Source organism: Tachypleus tridentatus, chromosome 7 (assembly GCF_004210375.1).
Source record: "Tachypleus tridentatus isolate NWPU-2018 chromosome 7, ASM421037v1, whole genome shotgun sequence".
Classification (NCBI taxonomy): domain Eukaryota; kingdom Metazoa; phylum Arthropoda; class Merostomata; order Xiphosura; family Limulidae; genus Tachypleus; species Tachypleus tridentatus.
This window is the reverse complement of record NC_134831.1, coordinates 55,683,952-55,709,108: the sequence shown is the minus strand read 5'-3', so window position 1 is coordinate 55,709,108 and position 25,157 is coordinate 55,683,952. Positions and strand designations below refer to the sequence as shown.

Sequence of the window (25,157 nt, the reverse complement as noted above, 5' to 3'; positions counted from 1 at the left end):
TATCAGAGAGGGATTTTAACACACTTTCATTTTCAAGACAAGCTTTAAGAAATTTCCACCGGCTGGTTAAAGCTGAAAAAAAAAATGTATAGAGCAAATGCATTGTAGAGAAAAAATTAACTGCCATTTGACAGCAGTCAACAGCACTTCGACCTACCAGAAGTGAATGGGCTGCACAGGGAACATAAATGACAAACTTATTTTCTTCTAAAATATTTTGCTGCATCCCCTTATAACGCCCAGACATGTTAGCAGCATTGTCATAAGATTTACCCCTATATTTTGAAAAATTAAGTTTGCAAACTACACGTAAATACTACAATACCTGGTTTGCTATTTCCTCACCAGTATGACTTTTCAGTTCCATAAAGGTTTAAAAGCGTTCAATAGGCTGCACATCTTTTAAGTATCGAAGTACAACACTTAATTGATGCATATGTGATAGATCTGGCGTCGAGTCAACTGACAAGCTAAAATAACCGGAAGAATTTACTTCATCAACAATGAACGCGCGGATCTTCTGAGCCATTGGTCCAGTGAGTTCTTTACAGGTCGTTTTGGACAAATAAGAAGGATTTCCTTTTCCAGAATTTCCATATTTCGAAATGTACCCTACTAAAAATGGATCAAACTGATTTATGAGCTCAAGCAGCCCTAAAAAATTCCCATTCTGCAGTGAACCAAACTTTTCATCTGCTCCTTGAAAACCCAGGCCTCGTTCAGCTAACGTACAAATAACAGCTATTACACGCTCCAAGACATGTTCCCAGTAATTGTACTCTTCTTTAATTTGTTTTTCCAACTCTTGTCGCAAGCCTAAACCTTGTCTGCGAGTTAAATATGTTATCATAAAGTTTCGGTGAGTGGTGCTTCTTTCATGATGATAAATTACAATAGTATTTCGCCAGCCACTGAACCCTTCTCTTTCAACAAAAGGCGAGAAAACTTTAAGGGCAAAAAGTTTATAAACAATACAGTAAACTGATCTTGTTCATGGTGAATGCAATAACTACTCTTTCTTGTATTACTCACCATTGGCTTTTAGCCCAAAGATAAGTTTTTGCGAACAGTATCTTATTGGTTTGCCACTATTGAAAGTCCGGCAAGATTTGCCAAACGGTCCATTGTGGTGTTGACAGTTAGCAATCCAATAAGCCACATCATAAGCAGAGAAATCGAGCCACAACTTCTGGATCTTTTGCTTTTGTTCGTCCATATTTTGCAGACCGAAGCATTTTACTATAGTCCAGTATATTTTCATTTTCAGCAATTATTTCAACTTCAGACTGTCTTGTAGGGCAACTTGGATCAACATTAACACTAGAAATATCAAGACAATTTACAGACAAAGTGAAATCAGTTGTAAGACTTGTGCCAACTGAGCCAGCCTGTGACACCTCAACGTCATCATGTTGTTCTGACCTTGAAGTGAACAAAGTGGTACTTGTAGGTGTGGAATTAAGTTCAACTTCAATCTTGTTAGAGTCAGATGCAGTACAAGTGACTTCTGATGGCGGAGATGGGTTTTGATTTGGAAGATCATGTTGTGTAAGTTGAGTGAAAAAATTAGTCAGTTTTTCAGTTTTGGTCACTAAATTCAAAGCCTTTTGTTTTTGTTTTTTTGCTAGTTTTCTCTTTTTTGCACCACTTAATTGAACACATTTCATCTTGCAGTCTGAAAAATATAAACACAAAATTAAAAAACGCAAAAAATATGGATTATATGTAGTTATAATGATTAGAAAAACACTGAAATTTTTAAAGAAAAACGTTGGTAAGACAGTCAAACACAATAAACTCTAGGCCTACATTTAGACAAAGATTGTCAGAAAGTTATCCTACAGGGTGGCCCGTAAGTCCCTACCCATCCATATGTTATATTCAATTACGCATGTATTATAAATTTTTCTTTTCTTCAGAGAAATATGGCCGATGTAAGCCATTTACACTTGAAGAACGTATTGTGACATAATAGCCCCCCGCTAGTACAGCGGTATGTCTCCGGATTTACAACGCTAAAATCAGGGGTTCGATTCCCCTCGGTGGGCTGAGCAGATAGCCCTTTGTGGCTTTGCTATACGTAAAACACACACACAGTGACGTAATATTATGCAGCGAGAATGAGGGACAGCACACAGATACATTGGATACATAAGAGATATGGATGGGTAAGGACTAACGGGCCACCCAGTAGGACCTAGGTCCATCAGCACATAAACATGAATTCATAAATACTTTTATAGATTTGCTCCATTCTGATTGGTTGAAAACCCTTCGAGACTGGCTTCAATCCATATGAGGAAAATTAGTTTTCAGTCATTGCAAAAGTTTTATCAAGGTTGTTGCTATGGAAGCTGTATGCAAGAAGCAATGTCAATAGTGATATGCAAATCCATTGTGAGCCATAAAGTATTCCAAAACGATTCGCGATCAGCAACACATACCGTAGTAGCCTATATACACAGTGATCATTCTGTACTGGTACACATACATAACATATAATCAATTGTAAACTGTACTGCACATTGAACTACTAAATAATGGGTTAGACCTAGGCTAAAGTACCTTAATCATACTTAAAATATCCGAAGAATGAGTTGTAACCTCAACTTTGAGCTCAGTTTTGACCTGGGGACTTTAGACGAGTCAACAAATCATACATCAACAAAATAGGCATATGTCTGAAACTTTATCTGCATGCTTAGATGCGAAGGCAAATTCAAAACGACAGCCTTAAATTAGGAATAGTCCACTTCATTATTCCAGGCTAAAGTAGCGTGTCCACTGTACTTAAAATAAACTAGTTACAGTATTTAGGCCTAACGTTATTGCCACTCGGTTCTCAGATAACAACACTAACGTTAGGCCTAATGCTAATTATAAATACATTGCAAATGAAGCCACTGATGTTAAGCCTCGTACTCAGTACCGATTTTGTTCACATTAACTTGTTCAATTCATGCACTTTTTCAGACAATCCTAAATTAATTTTGTTGATTTGTCGGTTCTTTACAGTATCTTTATATGACTACGGTGCCACAGTACTGTACTTCTATTACTAGTAGTATAGTGTATACATAACAACGTTAAAAATCATGTTTTCTTACACGTCGAAGTCTTACGCAATTTGACCTGAAAGGTAAAATTATCGCTTTTAGACTGCTCCAATAAGTCGATTGTTTTTCAAGCTTTTCAGAAATGTAATAAAACACATACTGATCTGAATTTACAGTCGCAAAATAGTTGAATTACACCTAAAAATTTGTTGTCGTTGTCTCTGTGTTTCTGTCTCGGATTGTTCGTTCGTCTCATAAAAAATATCACCAGAATGCCGGGCCGGGTCGAGGGATTACGACGTCAGGATAGGATCAAGGAAGAAGTAAGAATATAAAGTCATGTGAAAAGTTAGGACACCCTATGAAAGACTGTGTATTTTTGTAACATTTTTGGATATATAGATATTTAATCTCAATTTCAACAATACTGAGGGATTATAAAAATATAACTAAACAATTAAAACTGAAAAAAAGACTTTCAAGATCTTCTGTAAATGTAATTCTACACAAATGCATATTGTAACTGAGGAAAAAGTTAGGACACCCTACCCCTTAATAGCTAGTGTTACCCCCTTCGGCTGAAATAACTGCAGTGAGACGCTTCTTGTAGCCATCTACCAGTCTTTGACATCGCTCTGAAGAAAGTTTGCCCCACTCTTCAATGCAGAATTCTTTCAGCTGTGAGATGTTTGAGGGTTTCTTGCATGTACAGCCCGTTTCAAGTCACCCCACAGCATCTCAATGGGATTAAGATCTGGGCTTTGACTGGGTCATTCCACGACTCTCCATTTCTTAGTTTTCAGCCAGTTCTTGGTGGATTTACTGGTATGTCTTGGGTCATTGTCGTGTTGCAGGGTCCAGTTTCGCTTCAGCTTTAATTTTCGTACAGATGGTCTCACATGATCCTCAAGCACCCTCTGATACACAGTAGAATTCATGGTGGATTCTATGATTGTGAACTGTCCAGGTCCTGCTGCAGCAAAGTAGCCCCAAACCATGACACTTCCACCTCCATGCTTCACAGTTGGTGTGAGGTTCTTTTCCTGGAATGCTGTATTTGGTTTACGCCAAACATGTCCTCTGTTCTGGTGTCCAAATAATTCAATTTTGGACTCATCTGTACAAAGAACATTATTCCAGAAGTCCTGGTCTTTGTCTACATTTTCTCTGACAAAGTTAAGTCTGGCCTTGATGTTTCTCTTAGAGAGCAAAGGATTCCTCCTTGCACACCTTCCATGCAAGTTAAACTTGTGCAGTCTCTTTCTGATTGTAGAGGCATGCACTTTCACATCAACAGTAGCCAGAGCCTGCTGTAGGTCCCGTGATTACATGTTTGCATCTTTTAGCATCTTGCGTTCTGCTCTCGGGGTGAACTTGCTTGGACGACGAGACCTGGGCATGTTGGCAGTTGTTTTGAAAGCCCTCCACTTGTTGACTATTTCACGGACAGTGGAATGGCTGATTTCAAAATCTTTCGGGATCTTTTCAAATCCCTTGCCAGACTCATAAGCTGCTACAATTTTCTTTCTGAAGACAGCTCTTTTGCTCTCACCATGGTGCTCACTCTCACTTCAACAGTCAGGAACACACCAATCTAAATGTCTGAGGATTAAATAGAGCAAGCCTCATTCAAAATGCTGAGTAACGATCTTCTAATCATGTGCACCTGGTGTGATACACTTGTGTGTAAGATGAACCATTTTAAGTGGGAATAAATGTGGGTGTGTCCTAACTTTTTCCTCAGTTAGAATATGCATTTTTGTAGAATTACATTTACAGAAGATCTTGAAAAGTCTTTTCTTCAGTTTTAATTGCTTAGTTATATTCCTATAATTTCCCAGTATTGTTAAAATTGAGATTAAATATCTATATATCCAAAAATGTTACAAAAATAGACAGGCTTTCACAGGATGTCCTAACTTTTTCACATGACTGTAATTGTGATCTCTATTTTTGGGTCTAAAAATGGCATATTTGACAACATTTTGTTGGCTATTTATGAATGAGGATAAAAACAAGGGTGCCCGGTCTTAAATCACCTTTAAGATCAGGCACCCTTGTATTTATCCTCTAAGTAAATCTCGGCTTCAGATCTATTTATATTTTTACATAGTCACAATGGAATACATACATGCGCAAATATTCTTATAAGTTACATGTAATCTATGAACGGTGTCATTGCTACACAGGCATTCCTTTCTAAATGTTTTCTTGATGTGATAAATTTCAAAACATGTTCTCACACACAAAGGAGGTTTGTCTTTTTTTTACAGCAAATTGGTTGAAGGCAAAAAAATTACGGCTCATAAAAGCTTAAGTGAGAACCTCACTTATAAAAATATTACAAAACACACATGAATAATACAATACTAACGCAAATAAAACTAAAACAAACGAGACAATAATCCAAATATAACGTACGAAAAGAGAAGCCGAAAACAACATAAAACAAGCCACGCCTCTGTACACATCCGTCATCATTTCGTTTCATTTATGTTTCTGTGGTATTATACTCTTATTTTTATGTAGATGTGACTGAATAAAACAGTAAAAGGTAAAACAAAACAGTTCCACTCCATATAATTTCTTATGAATAGCCACAACAGAAGGAATGATTGAGAAAAATATTTTATCTTCAAGGTCAGGCATCATAACATACAATCATCTTTTACCTGAAGTTTAAACAAAATTTTGCATTGTTCTTTGTAATAACCTTTTGCAAATCAGCTTACTTCAGATACATAACTTAGTAGTTTCTCAAAACTTTAGTCACTCATCGAGCCAAAGAAAACATTTTTTTAGCATTGCAGAGTAAAGTCGAACACGGCAGATAAAGACAGTTACAAAAAAATCGACTAAAGTTGAGTGTGGCAGTGAAAGATTTAAGGGCATGGTAACAAGGAAAAAAACTCTGTGATGCTCCTCTTCCCTTGGTATCCTAAGCACGTGCTTATTTTGCTTAATGGTTAATGTAGGGCTGGACCTACTAGATCCGGGTTGAATGTAATCCATTGATTAGCACGCTGTATTATGGAGCTGGGGTTTTATAATTCAAATGTCATTACTACCAAATAACAATCGTACTTCATATTTTCGAGCCGTGAATGCACTGTAATAGTGATGGATAAATCCCACTGGTTAATCAGACAAAACTTGACAGCAGATGATTTTGATTAGCTGCTTTCCCTCTAGCTTATTTCTTCAAAATTAAGGAATGTTACTGCATAAAGTCCTCATATAGGTTTATGTAAAATCCAACAAATATGCAGACCTTCCAGACCTCCATAAGAAATTGTATTAATATTTAGTCCTTTTGGCTAAAACAATTTTATATGGTTGTTGGATTATGTGCCAAACTATATGATGACTAACTGTGGTGTTAGTCGCCCATAATTTTGAGCTGATAGATTAGAGAGAAGGTAATTTCGTGCTATTCTTGTCAATTAATAGAGTTTTGTTCGTCACTTTTTAAGGTACCCATTTCAATCACCATGCCAAAGTTTTCAGAGAACAGTCTTTTGGTTTGGTTTGTTTTGAATTTCGTGCAAAACTACACGAGGGATATCTGTGCTAGCCGTCCCTAATTTAGCAGTGTAAGACTAGAGAGATGGCAACTAGTCATCACCACCTACCACCAACTCTTGGGCTACTCCTTTATAAACGAATAGTGGGACTGATCGTTACATTATAACGCCCTCACGGCTGAAAGGGCGAGCATGTTTGGTGCTACGGGGATTCGAATCCGCAACCCTTAGATTACGAGTCTTAACCATCTAGCCATGCCGAGCCCTGTCTCTTGCAAACCACAAAATCTCAGATTCACTGTTTTGTTCGTTGTTACTGGACACGCTTGATCCTGCTAACAATTACTTCTCAATTTAAGCAAATATTAAAGTTTTGTAACCACTGATGAAAATCGTCATTATTTTACAGGCTTGTATCTGCCACTCACTACAGTGATATGGATTTGAGCAAAAATATTTTTATTGATAACACACGAATGACGTTTAATTTCGTATAAGACTACGAGGGCTATTTGCGCTAGTCATCTCTGATTTAGCAGTGTAAGAATAGAGGGAGGTTATTACCACTAACCTTCAACTCTTGGGCTTTTCTTTTACCAACGAATAGGGGGATTGATCGTCACATTATAGCGTCCACATGACTGAAATTGCGAGCTTGTTTGGTGTAACGGGAATTTGAATCACGACCCTCAGATAACGAGTCGAGCTTCTTTAACCACTTGGCCATGCCTGGTCATAAATGACATAGGAAATAATTTTTAATTTCTATTTCTTTATTATTTAAAGGTATGTTTATCATTCAACATGAAATGAACAATTTTCATTTTATAATCTCTTTGCACTTAAGGTTTGGTTGAAAAGATGGAAACCTGTACCACAAATATATCTTTTGTGTTTTTTCACATTACTGCCGACGTAAAGCCTTTAGTTTCAATTCAGGTTTCAACAATGAAAGGGCATGAAATAAAGTACAATTTAACTTAGTTGATTTTGTTTTATCTGTTATGTATTAGAATTTCAAGTATCCTGAAATTGAATTAAATTATAATTTGATTTAGAAGTTAAATAAATGTCCATAGGTGTCCAGTTTGTGATACTTGCAAACAAAATTGATACACACAGTTTCTTTTCTAATACAAATATATTTTGATATACAAACAATAAACAATAATGATTATTACCAGTAATGATCTACGTACAAAAGTTTTACAAACTTACAAACAATATCGAGTTTTCTTTCTGGTCTGGAACTTTCTTGATATTTTATCGAAGATACACGATGAGCGAGTTAATTTCGAGTTGATAGAAATACCATTCATTTAAGAGGGAGATAGCTAGCTCTGCATTCATCTTTAATCACACGTCGAGCTTGTTTTTGTTTTGTTTTCACCCCTGAAGTTATATAATGTCTTCGTAAAAATACTAATACCCCGTGTAAGTCCGCTGGAGTTAAATGGTTTGTAATGTTCGAAATTTATAAATGTTCCTAGTCAAATATCTGAAGTTCCCGATTAATAAGCGTTAATTACAGTTATAGCTTCCGAGGTTTATAGTATATTCACTGCAGCAAATCAGTAATAAATACTGTCTTTTGGGACGCCGTATTCGTTATATTTATAGGCGTGAGAGAGCTTCTAGAAATTTCTACTTGCATGACAATATTGAAGATCAATAGTGTTTACATATAGAGGTACATTGTTGTTTCTTACATTCGAGAATCTTCTGTAACTTTAGTGATCCGGTGGAAATTTCACAATAAAGCTTTAACAGTATAAATCATGTACATTTCTAAATACAAATTTAACTTAAACAAATATCGATATTAAAATAAATATATGATACTGAATCCATCACATATCCAATACGAATTGCCTTGAAACACTTAAATATTCCTTTTAGAAACAAGTACTACGTTTTCATATATCCTGAAACATATTTTTTCACATTTGGTGCTCGTCACATTTAGAATTGATTGTAAATATTTTCTTGCAGAAAGTGACATCATCTTTTTTTTTCCAAACGTATTATACGAAATCAGCTGACCACTAATTCAATACAACTAAGATTGAAATGCAAAACAATATTCACCAAATTTAAAAATAGAACAAATTACATTCTTGAAAATTTTATTCAACACTTCTCTTGAATTTGTGTCTTTCATGTACAGATCAAATAACAAAATACTTTTGATTAGATAAATATAATAAAACCGTATGCAGAAGGTATGAAAGGGGAGAGTTTTAATCTGTAAGATCAAAGACTAATACATATTATAATTAGCAGAATCAGTATGTAAAGTCTACTAATAATACTACAGGGTAGGAGAGCATGATCCTCAGAAACGTGGTAAAAATCTGATGGTGTGATATTAAACCTGTAAGGGATTTTGCAGGAAATATAGATTTGATTGCATGGCTGTTCACATAAAATGCACAAAAATCTAATGAAAAGTCAACAAATCATCATTCTATTGTAACACTATGTGGGGAGCTAGATTTAAATTACCATAAATATGTAAGTTATTTTTTATAGTAAAGTACTGTACTTAATAACCAACAGTGTAATGAACATTTGTACGTTTGAAAAGAAATGGACTGTGTGACTGTTTGTTTATTGTTGAAATTTATCGCCAACAAGTCAAAGACACCTACAGTAAAGAATCCAGCAAACAAAACTTGAAAGTATCAATATGGCTTCGGCTTCCATTTACAAAGTTGTAATAGAAACCTTTGTATGCGACTATTTCAATGCAAAAAATACTTCATCAGAAAAGCATAGACTTTTGTATACTGCATGTTATATCTGCTGGAGTAACCTTTACGTTGTATTAAGCAAAATTTCAAATCATAAAGTAATTCAGTAAAAGCTGTCGTAATGATTTCTGAAGATGTAGATGTTTTCAGATATTTAATACCAACTCTGTAGGGTGCAAATAGAGCTTTTTTTAATTTAGGAAATTTTACAAAGTAAGTTTGTTTTCTGTTTTTGAACTTCGCGCAAAGCTACTCAAGAGCTATCTGCACTAGCCGTCCCTAATTTAGCAGTGTAAGACTAGAGGGAAGGTAGCTAGTCATCACCACCCACCGCCAACTCTTGGGCTACTCTTTTAGCGACGAATAGTGGGATTGACCGTCACATTATAACCCTCTCACGCTGAAAGGGCGAGCATGTTTGGTGTGACGGGGATTCGAATCCGCAACTCTCAGATTACGAGTCAAAGCCTTAACCCACCTGTTCATGCCGGGTCTTATAAAGTAAGAGATGCTTTAATATAAACTGTCTTAATGAACTCACCACTTCTTACGGACGAGAGTGTAAACGGGTACAAGATTGTAGGGGGTGTTGCAGTTAGATGTTAAGTTATTAATTAGTATAGGTATAAAGGTGTTCTTTGTTTTGGTTTTAGTTGTTGTACAAGTATGGCTTCATTGATTTTGCGTTTGTTTGTATTTGTTTCCCTACTCAGTATCTAGGTGTTTTCTATGGTTATGCTGTGTTTGCTTGGTTTCCGTTTTTTTGCTTGCTTCTGCAATATAGAAGTCGTGGCAGTTGTTGCATTGTATTTCATAAATAATGTTGGTGTTGTATTTTTCAGTGTAGTTTTCACATAGTACAGACTTTAATTTTGTACCTGGTTATTAAAAAAAATAAATTTAGTGTTCATACCTAGACAAATTAATAACCTAACATCTAACTGCTACGCCTCGTACATTTCCGTACCCGTTTACACTCTCATCTCTAAGACATATGCTCGCTAACAGTCACTTACAAACTCCCTCTTTGTTGGCGAAAATAGCCTAGTTGCTTTGCGCCACAAAACACCAAACCAACCAACCAGCCAAACCTCTCTTTGTTAAACTGAAAATTACCTAAGAAGGTCGAAACGTAGTTCTCTACTTTATTAATAAAAGTGTTAATACCTATACCAGCCATCCTGAGAAACATTTTTACTTCAAATGGGTTTCTTGTCGTTACGAAAGACTTCAATAGTATTTTTAAGTTTTGCTTCATCCAGTATGACGTTGAAACTAATCACATGCTAAGAATACATCATACGTTTGTTGAGAGATTTTTGGGCAGGATTCTGAAGCTTCTCTTCAAAGCTTTATTGCAGGCGAAGAGGATTTAATGAACATGTGCTAAATTAGAGTTTAAGAAGCATGATTTAGACAACAATATTATTTTATAGAAAAACTTGCTGCAAAGAGCGATTTTTAAATTGGGAACGATATTCTATGAGCTGAACTGCTTGGCCAATGGTTATAAGAAACATTGTTTTTTATTCAAAGTGAACCAACTGATAATACTTTAACTGATCTATTTTTCTTTGTAGTATGATAGTGTGGTCATACACACCTGTGCATAGTGGTTATGACATCTATAGCTTATAAAGAGCCCTCAAACTGATACATGTTGTTTAAACAGCGTATTGAACATAATCAAACTCGCCCTGAATTTTTATTATTTTTAGGTATCTTTATCATTGCTTTGCGTAAAGCCTTTTATAGGTCTTTACATATGATATTACGCTTCTAGGCTTATTGTCTAAAGAAAAATTAAAGCAACGATAATAACAACACAAAAAAGTCTAAAAGCAATTTTTAGTTGAACGTATATAATGAAAACATCAAAATATCATTACAAGTATGATTATGAGAATACTAAACTCCAAAGAAATAACTTCCGAGACAGAAAGCACTAAAAAAATTGTCTTTGATAGGCCCGACATGGCCAGGTGGTTAGGGCGCTCGACTCGTAATCTGAGGGTCGCGGGTTCGAATCCCTGTCGCATCAAACATGCTCGCCCTTTCAGCCGTGAGGGTGTTATAACGTAACGGTCAATCCCACTATTCGTTTGTAAAAGCATTGGCGGTAGGTGGTGGTGATTAGCTGCCTTTCCTCTAGTCTTACACTGCTAAATTAAGGCGCAAATAGCCCTCGTGCAGCTTTGTGCGAAATTAAGAAATAAACAAACAAATTTGTCCTTTATATGATATTATAATTTACAATTTGTTCAACAGGTGCTGCAATCGATGAAGATGACTATGTATTTCGTTATATTTTTGTCTCTGAATTGATAGATATAAACAAAGTTGAACAAGACAGTTACATAAATTCTGAGTTTGTTAAAATAACATTGGGAAGGTTAAAGAATAATAAGGCTTCTGAGCCAGATAATATTTCATCAAGGTTTTTGAAGAAGGTCAAGGACTGGATATTTTTTGGAGGTCTTTGAATAGTGGACAAGTGTCAATAGAGAAAAAATTAGCTAATGTTACTCCTGTTTACAAAGGGGGTGATAGAAGTTGTCCAAATGATTATAGGTTTATTAGCCTTACATCAGTTGTGGGGAAAGTTTGGAAAGTCTAATAAAAGATACTTTGCAAAGTCGTTTAACAAAGTTTAGAATTTTAGCAGATAGTCAAGATGATTTCACTAACGGAAAATCTTGCCTTACAGCTCTTTTGACATTTTTTGAAAATGTTACTGTATACGTAGATGAGGGTAAGAATGTAGATTTTGTGTATCTGGATTTTCAAAGAACATTTGACAAAACTCCACAAAAAAGGCTTGCAAAGAAACTTATCTCTGTAGGTGCGAGGGATATGTTAACTAATTGGATAGAAGAATGGCCTGATGAAAGAAAATAGTGGGTGTTATGAACGGAGGTCAGTGAAACTAGATTAATGTTTTAAGTGGTGTACCTCAGGGCCCAGTCTTAGGACCATTGTTCTTTTGATTTGCAATGATGTCACGGCTAAAGAAATGGTCAAAAAATTACTTGAATTTGCTTATGATATCTAGGTTTTCGTAGTTGCTGGTTGTGAAGATGACGCTGCTGAATATCTCAATCATTTTGTAAGCTGGGAAAATAAATGGCATGGGATTTAATCATAATAAATGCGGTATATTATGTGTGGGTTATCAAAATTTAAATTATAAATATAGTTTAGATTGGAATAACTTTAAGAGTGTCATCAAAGAAAAGGATGTCGGTGTAATGGCTGATCAATCTTTAAAAGCATCCAAACAGTGTGCTGTTACGAATGGCCAGGTAAATAGAATTTTTGGTTGAATCTACAGAAATACTGAATACAAGTCTCATGAGATTGTAATTTCATTGTATGTGGATGAAGTTAAGCCACTTTTGAAGTATTGGGTTCAGTCTTGGGCTCCTTATTTTAGGAAAGACATTGAATTGTTGGAAAGTGTTCAGAGAATGGTTACTAAAATGATTCCTGTGATGAAAAGATTGTCGTATGAGGAGAGATTAAGGTCCTTAAAACTGTTTTCTCTTGAGAAAAGAAGAGCTGGAGGGGATCTGAGTGTTTAAGAATGTAAAAAGAATTGATAATGTTGATGCCTCAACATTTTTTACACTTTACAGCGAGAATTATAGAACTAGAGAACACAAATATAGATTTATGCAAGATAGAAGCCATTTTCAGATGAGAGAATTTTACTTTTGAAGTAGGGCTGTTGGCCTATGGAATGGGTTGTGTTTAGATGTTCTAGAGACAGTAAATTTGAGTGAATTAAAAAAAAAACAACCTTGATAGATATATGAATGATAAGGGCTGGTTTTAATTTCTTGTAATTTAATTTTTTTAATTGTACTTGTAAGCAACAGTAGTTTTAAATGACAAATATGTGAGTTTTAGATTGAAAACAGAAGGTAAAACATAGAAACAAAAATATAACTTCTTTGTGTACTCTCAGATCTTGAAGAAGAAAATGAGACGATTGTATTTTTAACTTTCTGTATTGTTATATAAAGTGAAAAGATACAATCGATTTTTTTTACTCACTATTAAGTTCAGTGACACACAAAATCCTTTTTTAATCAAGTTGGACGTAAAGTATAGTAAACATAATCTTATTTTAATTGTAAGGTATTTTTTGTAGTAATAAACATTGTACAGCAAACATGATGGATTTACAAAATGTTAAAGAAAAGATATGTCGTTTTTATAAGCCTTATCTTTTAATAGAAGAAATAATAAAAATAACAAAATTCATATATATTATAAAGAACCTTTTTATCACAGTAATTTTACAGATGTTGTTTGTTCTTGTGATGTTCAAGGGTAGGATGTATACACATTATTTTTGATAAATCTTTAAAAGTATTTTTCAAACTTGAAGTTTAATTAATATATGCTATATTTGTTCCCCGCTAGTACAGCGGTATGTCTTCGGATTTGCAACGCTAAAATCAGGGGTTTGATTCCCCTCGGTGGGCTCAGCAGATAGCCCGGTGTGGCTTTGCTATAAAAAAACACATATGATATTTGTCAAATCTATGATTTCACTTACGCAAATTAATGATAGCATATTAGATTATGGTGAAACACATCAGTTTTAAGCAATAAGAAAGGAGTAATGTTAGGATCTAAAGATCTAATGCACAAAATTCGAGCGTAATTGGAATAGGCAAATTCGTTATGGATTTCTAGTATGTATGTTCTGTATACTTTTTAAATCAAAAACGTTTTATGATCATATTAGCTCGAATCACTTTGAGAAATATTTTTTTTAGGTTTTACTTGTGATTATTTTTTTCTAGCTGCCTGATTACATGCTAAAACATGTGTGTAATGCGGATAGTATTATACTGGCCTGAAAAGGATTTGTTTATAGAAAAATACTCGAAGGGAAATAATACCAAAGTAAAGATCTGGGAAGTGTTTAGTATTTTCAAATAAATAAAGCAATTATGAACTTCAGAGAATTACAAGACGTTTTATTTGCTCAGTGTTTTTATTACATAGTATTATTAACAACAAACAGTTAATAATGCTGAATTAGTTAGACTTAAACTTATTCTTTTTCATATAAACCTGGTCCGAATCCTTACCATAATCAATATGATTGATTCTCAATGAATACTTCTGAACTACAGAAAGGTTATTGAATATTCTGGAACGCTTGTGACTTAGACCTAGAAATATATGAAGTGCTTAAACTTTTAAAAATGCAGACTGGAAGAGAGTAAACGTACTAGAAGCAAACTTCCCGGAAAGGATGTGATGACATTCACGTGCGCAACTTTTTACAGTCCAGAAGAGTATAGATTTCTGTGATAGTATATAAATGTCGCTAAGGGTGATAGATTGTTTTGTTTGTTTGTTTTTTGGAATTTCGCACAAAGCTACTCGAGGGCTATCTGTGCTAGCCGTCCCTAATTTTGCAGTGTAAGACTAGAGGGAAGGCAGCTAGTCATCACCACCCACCGCCAACTCTTGGGCTACTCTTTTACCAACGAATAGTGGGATTGACTGTAACATTATACGCCCCCACGGCTAGGAGGGCGAGCATGTTTAGCGCGACGCGGGCGCGAACCCGCTCCCTCAGATTACGAGTCGCACGCCTTACGCGCTTGGCCATGCCGGGCCCTAAGGGTGATAGAAAGTTGGTGTCTTCTACAGAGACCTAACCCACTTTTAAAAGTCATTATGCTTGAGCTTTAAGAAAACTTGGAATTTTTTGTGACTGTTTAAAGAAAGCGGGAATTATAATTGACAATGCAATTGAACTTGTTAAGGCATATCGTATTAAGAAGTTCTTGATTCTGAACAGGTCAGTTAATTTTAGTATTTTTGTGATTGTGTCAATATTGGTTAATAATTGTGTAAATATTGTCACTGTAAAATTATTCTTATTGTGATTTAACAAATTGCTGAATAATTGATTCAGTCTTGTCTGTTGGTTTCACAATCAGTAATTTTTACTGTGACTTTTGACTTACACCTTTATCAAGAACATACAGTTAACTTGAGTGATAGATCACTACATAAATTGCATTATGCTTATGAAGGAGTAAATTCAAAACATATGGTTGATTGACTGTTTGAAATTAAGCACAAAATTACACAATAAGCTATCTGTGCTCTGCCCACCACGGGTATCGAAACCCGGTTTCTAGCAATGTGAGTCCGTAGACACGCCGCTGTGCCAACTATGGAGTTAAAATCAAGACGCTGAGTAAATAAAACAATTTGGAAAATTATCTGGAGTTCACGACTGTTTTCTTTATTTGTAACTATATGTACTATACTCCAGTCAGCACTATCTAAATAAAAATATAGAAACTTTTAACACTACATAACGTTTAGGGACAACAATGGACCTTCTAGTCCATCTCGGCTGTGCCATCTTCTAAGCCAAACTAAAACTATTAAATAAAAAAATTAAAACCAGCCCTTATCATTCATATATCTATCAAGGTTGTTTTTGTAATTCACTCAAATTTACTGTCTCTAAAACATCTAAACACAACCCATTCCATAGGCCAACAGCCCTACTTCAAAAGTAAAATTCTTTCATCTGAAAATGGCTTATATCTTGCATAAATCTATATTTGTGTTCTCTAGTTCTATAATTTTCGCTGTAAAGTGTAAAAAATGTTGAAGCATCAACATTATCAATTCTTTTTACATTCTTAAACACTCAGATCCCCTCCAGCTCTTCTTTTCTCAAGAGAAAACAGTTTTAAGGACCTTAATCTCTCCTCATACGACAATCCTTTCATCACAGGAATCATTTTAGTAACCATTCTCTGAATACTTTCCAACAATTCAATGTCTTTCCTAAAATAAGGAGCCCAAGACTGAACCCAATACTTCAAAAGTGGCTTAACTTCATCCACATACAATGAAATTACAATCTCATGAGACTTGTATTCAGTATTTCTGTAGATTCAACCAAAAATTCTATTTACCTGGCCATTCGCAACAGCACACTGTTTGGATGCTTTTAAAGATTGATCAGCCATTACACCGACATCCTTTTCTTTGATGACACTCTTAAAGTTATTCCAATCTAAACTATATTTATAACTTAAATTTTGATAACCCACACACAATATACCGCATTTATTATGATTAAATCCCATGCCATTTATTTTTCCAGCTTACAAAATGATTGAGATATTCAGCAGCGTCATCTTCACAACCAGCAACTACGAAAACCTAGATATCATAAGCAAATTCAAGTAATTTTTTGACCATTTCTTTAGCCGTGACATCATTGCAAATCAAAAGAACAATGGTCCTAAGACTGGGCCCTGAGGTACACCACTTAAAACATTAATCTAGTTTCATTGAACTCCGTTCATAACACCCACTATTTTCTTTCATCAGGCCATTCTTCTATCCAATTAGTTAACATATCCCTCACACCTACAGAGATAAGTTTCTTTGCAAGCCTTTTTTGTGGAGTTTTGTCAAATGTTTTTTGAAAATTCAGATACACAAAATCTACATTCTTACCCTCATATACGTATACAGTAACATTTTCAAAAAATGTCAAAAGATCTGTAAGGCAAGATTTTCCGTTAGTGAAATCATCTTGACTATCTGCTAAAATTCTAAACTTTGTTAAACGACTTTGCAAAGTATCTTTTATTAGACTTTCCAAACTTTCCCCACAACTGATGTAAGGCTAATAAACCTATAATCATTTGGACAACTTCTATCACCCCCTTTGTAAACAGGAGTAACATTAGCTAATTTTTTCTTTATTGACACTTGTCCACTATTCAAAGACCTCCAAAAAATATCCAGTCCTTGACCTTCTTCAAAAACCTTGATGAAATATTATCTGGCTCAGAAGCCTTATTATTCTTTAACCTTCCCAATGTTATTTTAACAAACTCAGAATTTATGTAACTGTCTTGTTCAACTTTGTTTCAATCTATCAATTCAGAGACTAAAAATAAAACGAAATACATAGTCATCTTCATCGATTGCAGCACCTGTTGAACAAATTGTAAATTATAATATCATATAAAGGACAAATTTGTTTGTTTATTTCTTAATTTCGCACAAAGCTACACGAGGGCTATTTGCGCCTTAATTTAGCAGTGTAAGACTAGAGGAAAGGCAGCTAATCACCACCACCTACCGCCAATGCTTTTACAAACGAATAGTGAGATTGACCGTCACGTTATAACACCCTCACGGCTGAAAGGGCGAGCATGTTTGATGCGACAGGGATTCGAACCCGCGACCCTCAGATTACGAGTCGAACGCCCTAACCACCTGGCCATGTCGGGCCTATCAAAGACAATTTTTTTTAGTGCTTTCTGTCTCGGAAGTTATTTCTTTGGAGTTTAGTATTCTCATAATCATACTTGTAATGGTATTTTGATGTTTTCATTATATACGTTCAACTAAAAATTGCTTTTAGACTTTTTTGTGTTGTTATTATCGTTGCTTTAATTTTTCTAAGTGATATTTTTCCTTTAGACAATAATCCTAGAAGCGTAATATCATATGTAAAGACCTATAAAAGGCTTTACGCAAAGCAGTGATAAAGATACCTAAAAATAATAAAAATTCAGGGCGAGTTTGATTATGTTCAATACGCTGTTTAAACAACATGTATCAGTTTTAGGGCTCTTTATAAGCTATAGATGTCATAACCACTATGCACAGGTGTGTATGACCACACTATCATACTACAAAGAAAAATAGATTAGTTAAAGTATTATCAGTTGGTTCACTTTGAATAAAAAACAATGTTTCTTATAACCATTGGCCAAGCAGTTCAGCTCATAGAATATCGTTCCCAATTTAAAAAATCGCTCTTTGCAGCAAGTTTTTCTATAAAATAATATTGTTGTCTAAATCATGCTTCTTAAACTCTAATTTAGCACATGTTCATTAAATCCTCTTCGCCTGCAATAAAGCTTTGAAGAGAAGCTTCAGAATCCTGCCCAAAAATCTCTCAACAAATGTATGATGTATTCTTAGCATGTGATTAGTTTCAACGTCACACTGGATGAAGCAAAACTTAAAAATACTATTGAAGTCTTTCGTAACGACAAGAAACCCATTTGAAGTAAAAATGTTTCTCAGGATGGCTGGTATAGGTATTAACACTTTTATTAATAAAGTAAAGAACTACGTTTCGACCTTCTTAGGTAATTTTCAGTTTAACAAAGAGAGGTTTGGCTGGTTGGTTTGTTTGGTGTTTTGTGGCGCAAAGCAACTAGGCTATCTTCGCCAACAAAGAGGGAGTTTGTAAGTGACTGTTAGCGAGCATATGTCTTAGAGATGAGAGTGTAAACGGGTACGTTAGCAGTTAGATGTTAGGTTATTAATTTGTCTAGGTATAAACACTAAATTTATTTTTTTTAAAAACCAGGTACAAAACTAAAGTCTGTACTATGTGAAAACTACACTGAAAAATACAACACCAACATTATTTATGAAATACAATGCAACAACTCCCACGACTTCTATATTGCAGAAGCAAGCAAAAAAACGGAAACCAAGCAAACACAGCATAACCATAGAAAACACCGAGATTCTGAGTAGGGAAACAAATACAAACAAACGCAAAATCAATGAAGCCATACTTGTACAACAACTAAAACCAAAACAAAGAACACCTTTATACCTATACTAATTAATAACTTAACATCTAACTGCAACACCCCCCTACAATCTTGTACCCGTTTACACTCTCGTCCGTAAGAAGTGGTGAGTTTATTAAGACAGTTTATATTAAAGCATCTCTTACTTTATAAGACCCGGCATGAACAGGTGGGTTAAGGCTTTGACTCGTAATCTGAGGGTCGCAGGTTCGATTCCCGGTCGCACCAAACATGCTCGCCCTTTCTGCTGTGGGGTGTTATAATGTGACGGTCAATCTCACTATTCGTTGGTAAAAGAGTAGCCCAAGAGTTGGCGGTGGGTGGTGATGACTAGCACCTTCCCTCTAATCTTAAACTGCTCAATTATGGACGGCTAGCGCAGATAGCCCTCGAGTAGCTTTGCGCGAAATTCAAAAACAAACAAACTAGTTAACTGACTTTGTTGTATACAAAAGATTTCAAAATAATTAGAGTCTTTGCAATGCGATGAATTTCGCCTGAGAGTACATCAACAAATTAAAAGTACATGCAAACGGAGCAGACTATACTACTTAAAGCATACACACATGTTAATACACTAAGCAAATACATTCTGAGATATTATCAGGCTATTAAATGTCAGCTTTTTAAAGGAAAATGTGAAACAAGTACATCTTTTTCTTGTTTAATTTATTTGATACAAATAAGCTCCTTTTGACTCAACACAATTTTGCCAACGAGTTATTGATTTATAAACACCGTCTTTAAAGAATTGGACGTCCTTTGATGCAATAAAGTCTTCAAAGGCACTTTCAACTGATCTTTGATTTGCAAACGTGATAATTTGTAGAGGAAAGAGTTTGTAAATATGGTGGATGAGATAGTTTCACACTGAAGTTCATTTAGATTTTGGACAGTAACACGTGAGATATGAGGTCGAACATTGTCATGAGGCATTGCGATTAACTGTTGCTGGATGTTTTCGTGACAATTTTTGTTGCATGATTTCAAGTTCACAACAATATTTCTCTGGTGTGATTGTTTATCCTTACTTTAAAAATGATTAAAGGATAACACCTGCTGATGACCACCAAACACTAACCATAAGTTTCTTAGGGCGAAGAGTTGGTTTTGACATATATTTTGGTGCTTCTTCATAGTCAACTCACTGTCCGGATCGTCATTGATTGTCGTAAACAATACATTTTTTTATCACGGGTGACAATTCTTTGGGGAAACGGTTTTTTTTTATTGCAAATAAGGAGTGAGGAACAAATTTCAACTCGTCTTGTTTGATGGTTTTCAGCCAGTTCGTGAGGTACTCGTTTATCGAGCTTTTTCACTTTACCAATTGTTTCCAGATGTGAAGGAACCGTTGAATAACGAACTTTAAGTTTTCTCACGGTTATCGGGTATCTGATTCAACTAACGTCTTCAGTTCTCCATCATTAATGGCTGCCTGAGGGTGGCCCCGAGACTCATTTTCAAGGCTTGTGTCATCACAGCAAAATATCCTAAACCAACGCTGTGCTGTGCGCTCATTAGCTGTGCTATCATTAAATGCATGATTGATATTACAAACTGCTATCACCTCACTGTGATTAAGCTTGAACTGGTACAATAAATTTAAACAAATACCAATTTTATCCATAGTGACAAAAATCAACATAAACATGATTTGGTTTCTGAAATGAGAAAATCAAAGTGAGCTTGAAATGAACCAGACTATACTATATTATTCTGATAAATTTACAATAATGTTTCTCTTTCAGACACTAAAAATCGAGTTTCACATTTGGACATGAAAATCCGACATTTCATACGTAACAGACTGATATCTTCGATTATTTCAGATGCTGCAGTTCGTGTGCTTTATTTATTTTTGTTAATGGGAAACAATTTCCTTCGCTTTCCCCACCCCTTCTATCAGTAAAATATATATCTCTTGATGACCTAGTTCAACCTATTTCAGTTTGTCACCAGATGTGGCGCTTCTTACTTTTAAGACCTGACACACAACATACAACAAGTATCGCCTGTTACACGTTAGATAATTGTCGTTTGAATGAAACGTTTTCGAAATATCAGTAAATACTCAGTTTGATGTGTTTCGTATGGACTGTTATAGTGTTTGAATTAAGAAGTTATGTATTAATTTCCAAATAGCTGATTTTAGCCGCTACATAGTGGCTTATAGAATGGTTCTGAGTTTTTAGTCGCAATACAGCGGCTCATAGAAGGATTCTGAGTTGTTCATGTTTTTTTCAAGTAAAAATGTTTAGTTCATAGCTCTGTCATTTCTTGATCGATTTATGATCTAATTCCAGTTTTGGACTCAGGCGGTCAAACCCTTTTGATCGATGTATTTGATCAGGCCCAAAGACTTATAGATTAATTCACCGTAATCCTTTCTAAAAGAGTTTCACTTTGTTGGTAGGCTGATAGAGAAACTGATGAGCAACAAAATGGAATCAGATACACGAGCGTACCATGCTTGATATTTCTGGCTCATAAAAATATAATAAATAAAAAGGAAAAAATGTTCCATAGATTAGTTTACTCTAATCCTGCCTAGCCGCGGCTATTGAGGATTCAATTTTGTTTTTCAGTTACAAACTTTTAGCTCATAACTTATCTCTTCACCAATTTGAAATCTAATTAGACCTGCGGCTATTGAGAATTCCCTTTTCTTTGTATTACACTAGAGTCTTGTTCGTTTGTTGTTGTTTTCATTTTTTTTGAATTTCATAAAAACCTACACGAGGGCTATCTGCATCTAGAAATCAGTAGTGCCTTAATATAGCTTTTAATTTTCTTACAAATTAAGTTATTTATATTGAATCTAACACGTAAACAAACGTTCACTCTCAGAGTCGGAAGTAAAGCGCTGTTTCTCATACGATGTTTAGTATTCAGCTTTATAAATAAACACAGTATTTGATACTTTTAAAGCCTCTATGTGGTACAAAGTTTATGAAAAATATTCACATGTATTTCTAATTCGGTGTCTAAAGTGGTTTGTTTTTGTTCATGAAAAAAATACTTCAAAAATAAATATATTTATAGAAAGAAATTTGTTTGTTTCGAATTTCGCGCAAACCTACATGAGGGCTATCTGCGCTAGCCGTCCTTAATTTAGCAGTGTAAGACTAGAGGAAAGGCAGCTAGTCATCACCACCTACTGCTAACTTTTAGGTTACTCTTTTACCAATGAATAGTGTGATTGACCGTCACAGTATAACATCTTCACTGCTGAAAGAGCGAATACGCTTGGTGTAACGGAGATTCGAACCAGCGATCCTTGGATTACGACTCGAGTGCCTTAACCACCTGGTCATGCCGGGCCATATGTATTGGTAAATTTTATTAAAGATTAATCTTTCAATTGTCTCTTTGCTTCTTCCTTTCTTTTTGAACGATGAAAAAAAAAAAAAAAAAGATGAAGGCACATTGACTTTTGCTCAAGCTTTCAGCATTATAAATATCTTTATATAGTGGCGCTCTTGTTTATTTTTTTCGATTTTCTTGTAATTTCTCATCCGCATGGAATCCTTCATTTACCCAAAACCACTAAATTCCAAAATGTTATACTCGCATTAAAATGTCAAAACTGATAAGGTCACAATATTTTCAGGTCACCAGAAATTAGAGGTAATTGCTCTTATCGTACAGGTGGCGCTTATCACAGTTATGATTAAAAATGGAGAAAATGAAATTAATTGAAGACAACATTATCTGTTATTCGCATACAGCTGTAGTAAAGCACGTGATATGCTCGTGGCCATCACAAATGGCTTAGTGGTTTGGTATTTTCTGTGTATTATTATAAAAATGATGCATTTCTTAGGAACATAGCAGTCGCCGTAATCAATCACAGGGTATCATTTCAATGTCAAGAAGTGATATGTTCTACTGAGCAGCCATGACTTTTCACATGTTCCATAACAGTTTTTACACTGATGTAAAAATATTTTTGGATTTAAAAAGAAATAAGTGTATGCAACTAAAGTAGAGCAGCTTTTCTATACATACATTACGAAAGCAAAAATTTTATTGCATTTCAGAGAAAGAAAATCTTTTACAGCATTGTAAAGCTTCCTACCCAAAGTGCTTGATACTCAAGTATACTGTCGTTTTTGATATTTTCATATCAATTATACTCTCGAACTATATCATAAAAAAGAAAAGAATCAGGTCGGTAGAGTTTGTTTGTTTGTTTGTTTTGAATTTCGCGCAAAGCTACACGAGAGCTATCTGTGCTAGACGTCCCTATTTTATCAATGTAAGACTAGAGGGAAGGCAGCTAGTCATCACCACCCACCGCCAACTCTTGGCCTACTCTTTACCAACGAATAGTGGGATTGACTGTCAAATTATAACGACCTCACGGCTGAAAGGGCAAACATGTTTGGTGCGACGGGGAGTCGAACGCCCTAACCCACCTGGCCATGACGGGCCATAAATATGTAAGAATATTACAGAATTGAAGTTTTACTGTTTTCGATGTAAATTTTTCCGTCTTTATTGAAACACCTGTTTTGTGTAACTCATAAACTTTATTCATTCATAACTTTTTTAAACGTTAAGTTGTGGTAGATTACACGTGCTTTAGAAAACATTTTTTTTGTAAATTTTAATTCACAACATGTTAACCTTTTGAAAAAAATATCAACGTTAGAAGACATCTATTAAAACTTTATTAGCAAGAACAGCCAAATAGCCAGCTAACAGGAACTCCCCCAATATTCTCAGAAGAAATGAAACAAGTTACATTATACAGACGTTCCCCTATATTCTCACAAGAAGTGGAACAAGTTACATTACACAAACGTTTCCTTATCTTTTCAGAAGAAAAGCTGTTTTGAGGTTGAGATAGTCATTATTATTCAACCCCTTAAGTAGAAAGCCTTGGATTTTGTCTGTCGTATACATTTTTATGCGGTTTTAAGTTACGTCACTCAATTCACTAATTTGTTACTAAGTTATATAAAATATTTATTGAATAATTGTCACTCCTAACAGAGGGAACATACATTCTTGTGCAAATTAATTGAAACAAATGGTAATTTTACAATATTTTCAGCATGGCGGCCGGTGAAGGCTCGCTGGACCCGCTGATTTCCTTTAATAGTCATTTTTTCACACAGACGGCGTCATTAGCTGTGTTTTGCAGTACGGTCGATCTATTTTTGGGATATATAACGAAATTTTGAGGAATATTACGTCATTTGAAATTGCGTTAGAAGGGCAAGGAGACCAGTCAAAAAACAACTTCTTACTAACTCAATGAAGAAAAAACGGTATCAATGGGGTCTGAAATACAAGAACTGGACGCAAGAACAATGGAGGAAGGTGTTATTTAGTTACTGGACTCTTTTCTTCGTACAGGATCAAAGAAGTCTGCATGTTTGCAGATCTCCAGGTGAGAAACTTCGAGAATCTCACGTCAATCAGTTCGTAAAACATCCTTTGAAGAAGATGTTTCGGGGCTTTATCAGCTACTATGGTGTCTTACTTATCGTAGAAGGTATAATGCGAGGACCACAGTACATCGAAGTTTTGCAGAGAAGCGTCGTTCCAGAATTGAAAAAGAGATTTCAAGATGGATCTGGCATTTTTCAGTAAGATTTGGCTCCGTGCCACACATCGAAACCTGTGAAGAATTTTATGACTACAACGCGAATAAAGGTGCTGGGCTGACATGGAAACTCTCTGGACTTAAATCCTATTGAAAATCTTTGGGCAATTTGTAAAGAAAAACATCGAGGAAAAGACTGTACTACGAAAATAAGCTAATTGAGGTCATAATTGAGGTGTGGTACCGCGATCTAAAAATTAGTAAAGATTGCAGTCAACCGGTGGACTCGATGCCAAAGCGGATTAATGATCTTCTGAAAAATAAAGGCGGTCATATAGTGTATTAATTTGTGAGTAATTTCTGGATTCTCAGAAATAAAATGCAAAAAATTGAAAAAAACGTTATTTTCCGTATTGTTTCAATTAATTTGCACAAGGGTGTATTGTATTTACAATGATTCATTTTTATACTTTTCAAAAGTCATAGTTGTGCACCGCTTCCTTATTTCTGGGCCGAACGTATTGAAACTTTGAAATACAATAAATCCAAACATTTTTTCATTTCATTTTATTTGCGCTCTCGTTCACTGATTTTACGGAGTCAAAGGTCAAACATCATAAAGCTCATATTTCGACTTG

The 25,157-nt window shown here is 35.0% G+C and overlaps 1 protein-coding gene across 4 annotated transcripts in view; it reads left to right on the top strand.

Annotated features, from left to right (window-relative positions):
* The first annotated feature begins 14,957 nt into the window (after positions 1-14,957).
* Positions 14,958-25,157, top strand: part of LOC143255702 (synaptic vesicular amine transporter-like) — a 116,773-nt gene continuing 106,573 nt past the window's right edge. For all 4 annotated transcript variants that reach the window (XM_076511775.1, XM_076511773.1, XM_076511770.1 and 1 more), the window contains exon 1: positions 14,958-15,160. The gene's annotated coding sequence lies outside the window, so the exon portion shown is untranslated. The remainder of the gene's footprint in view (positions 15,161-25,157) is intronic.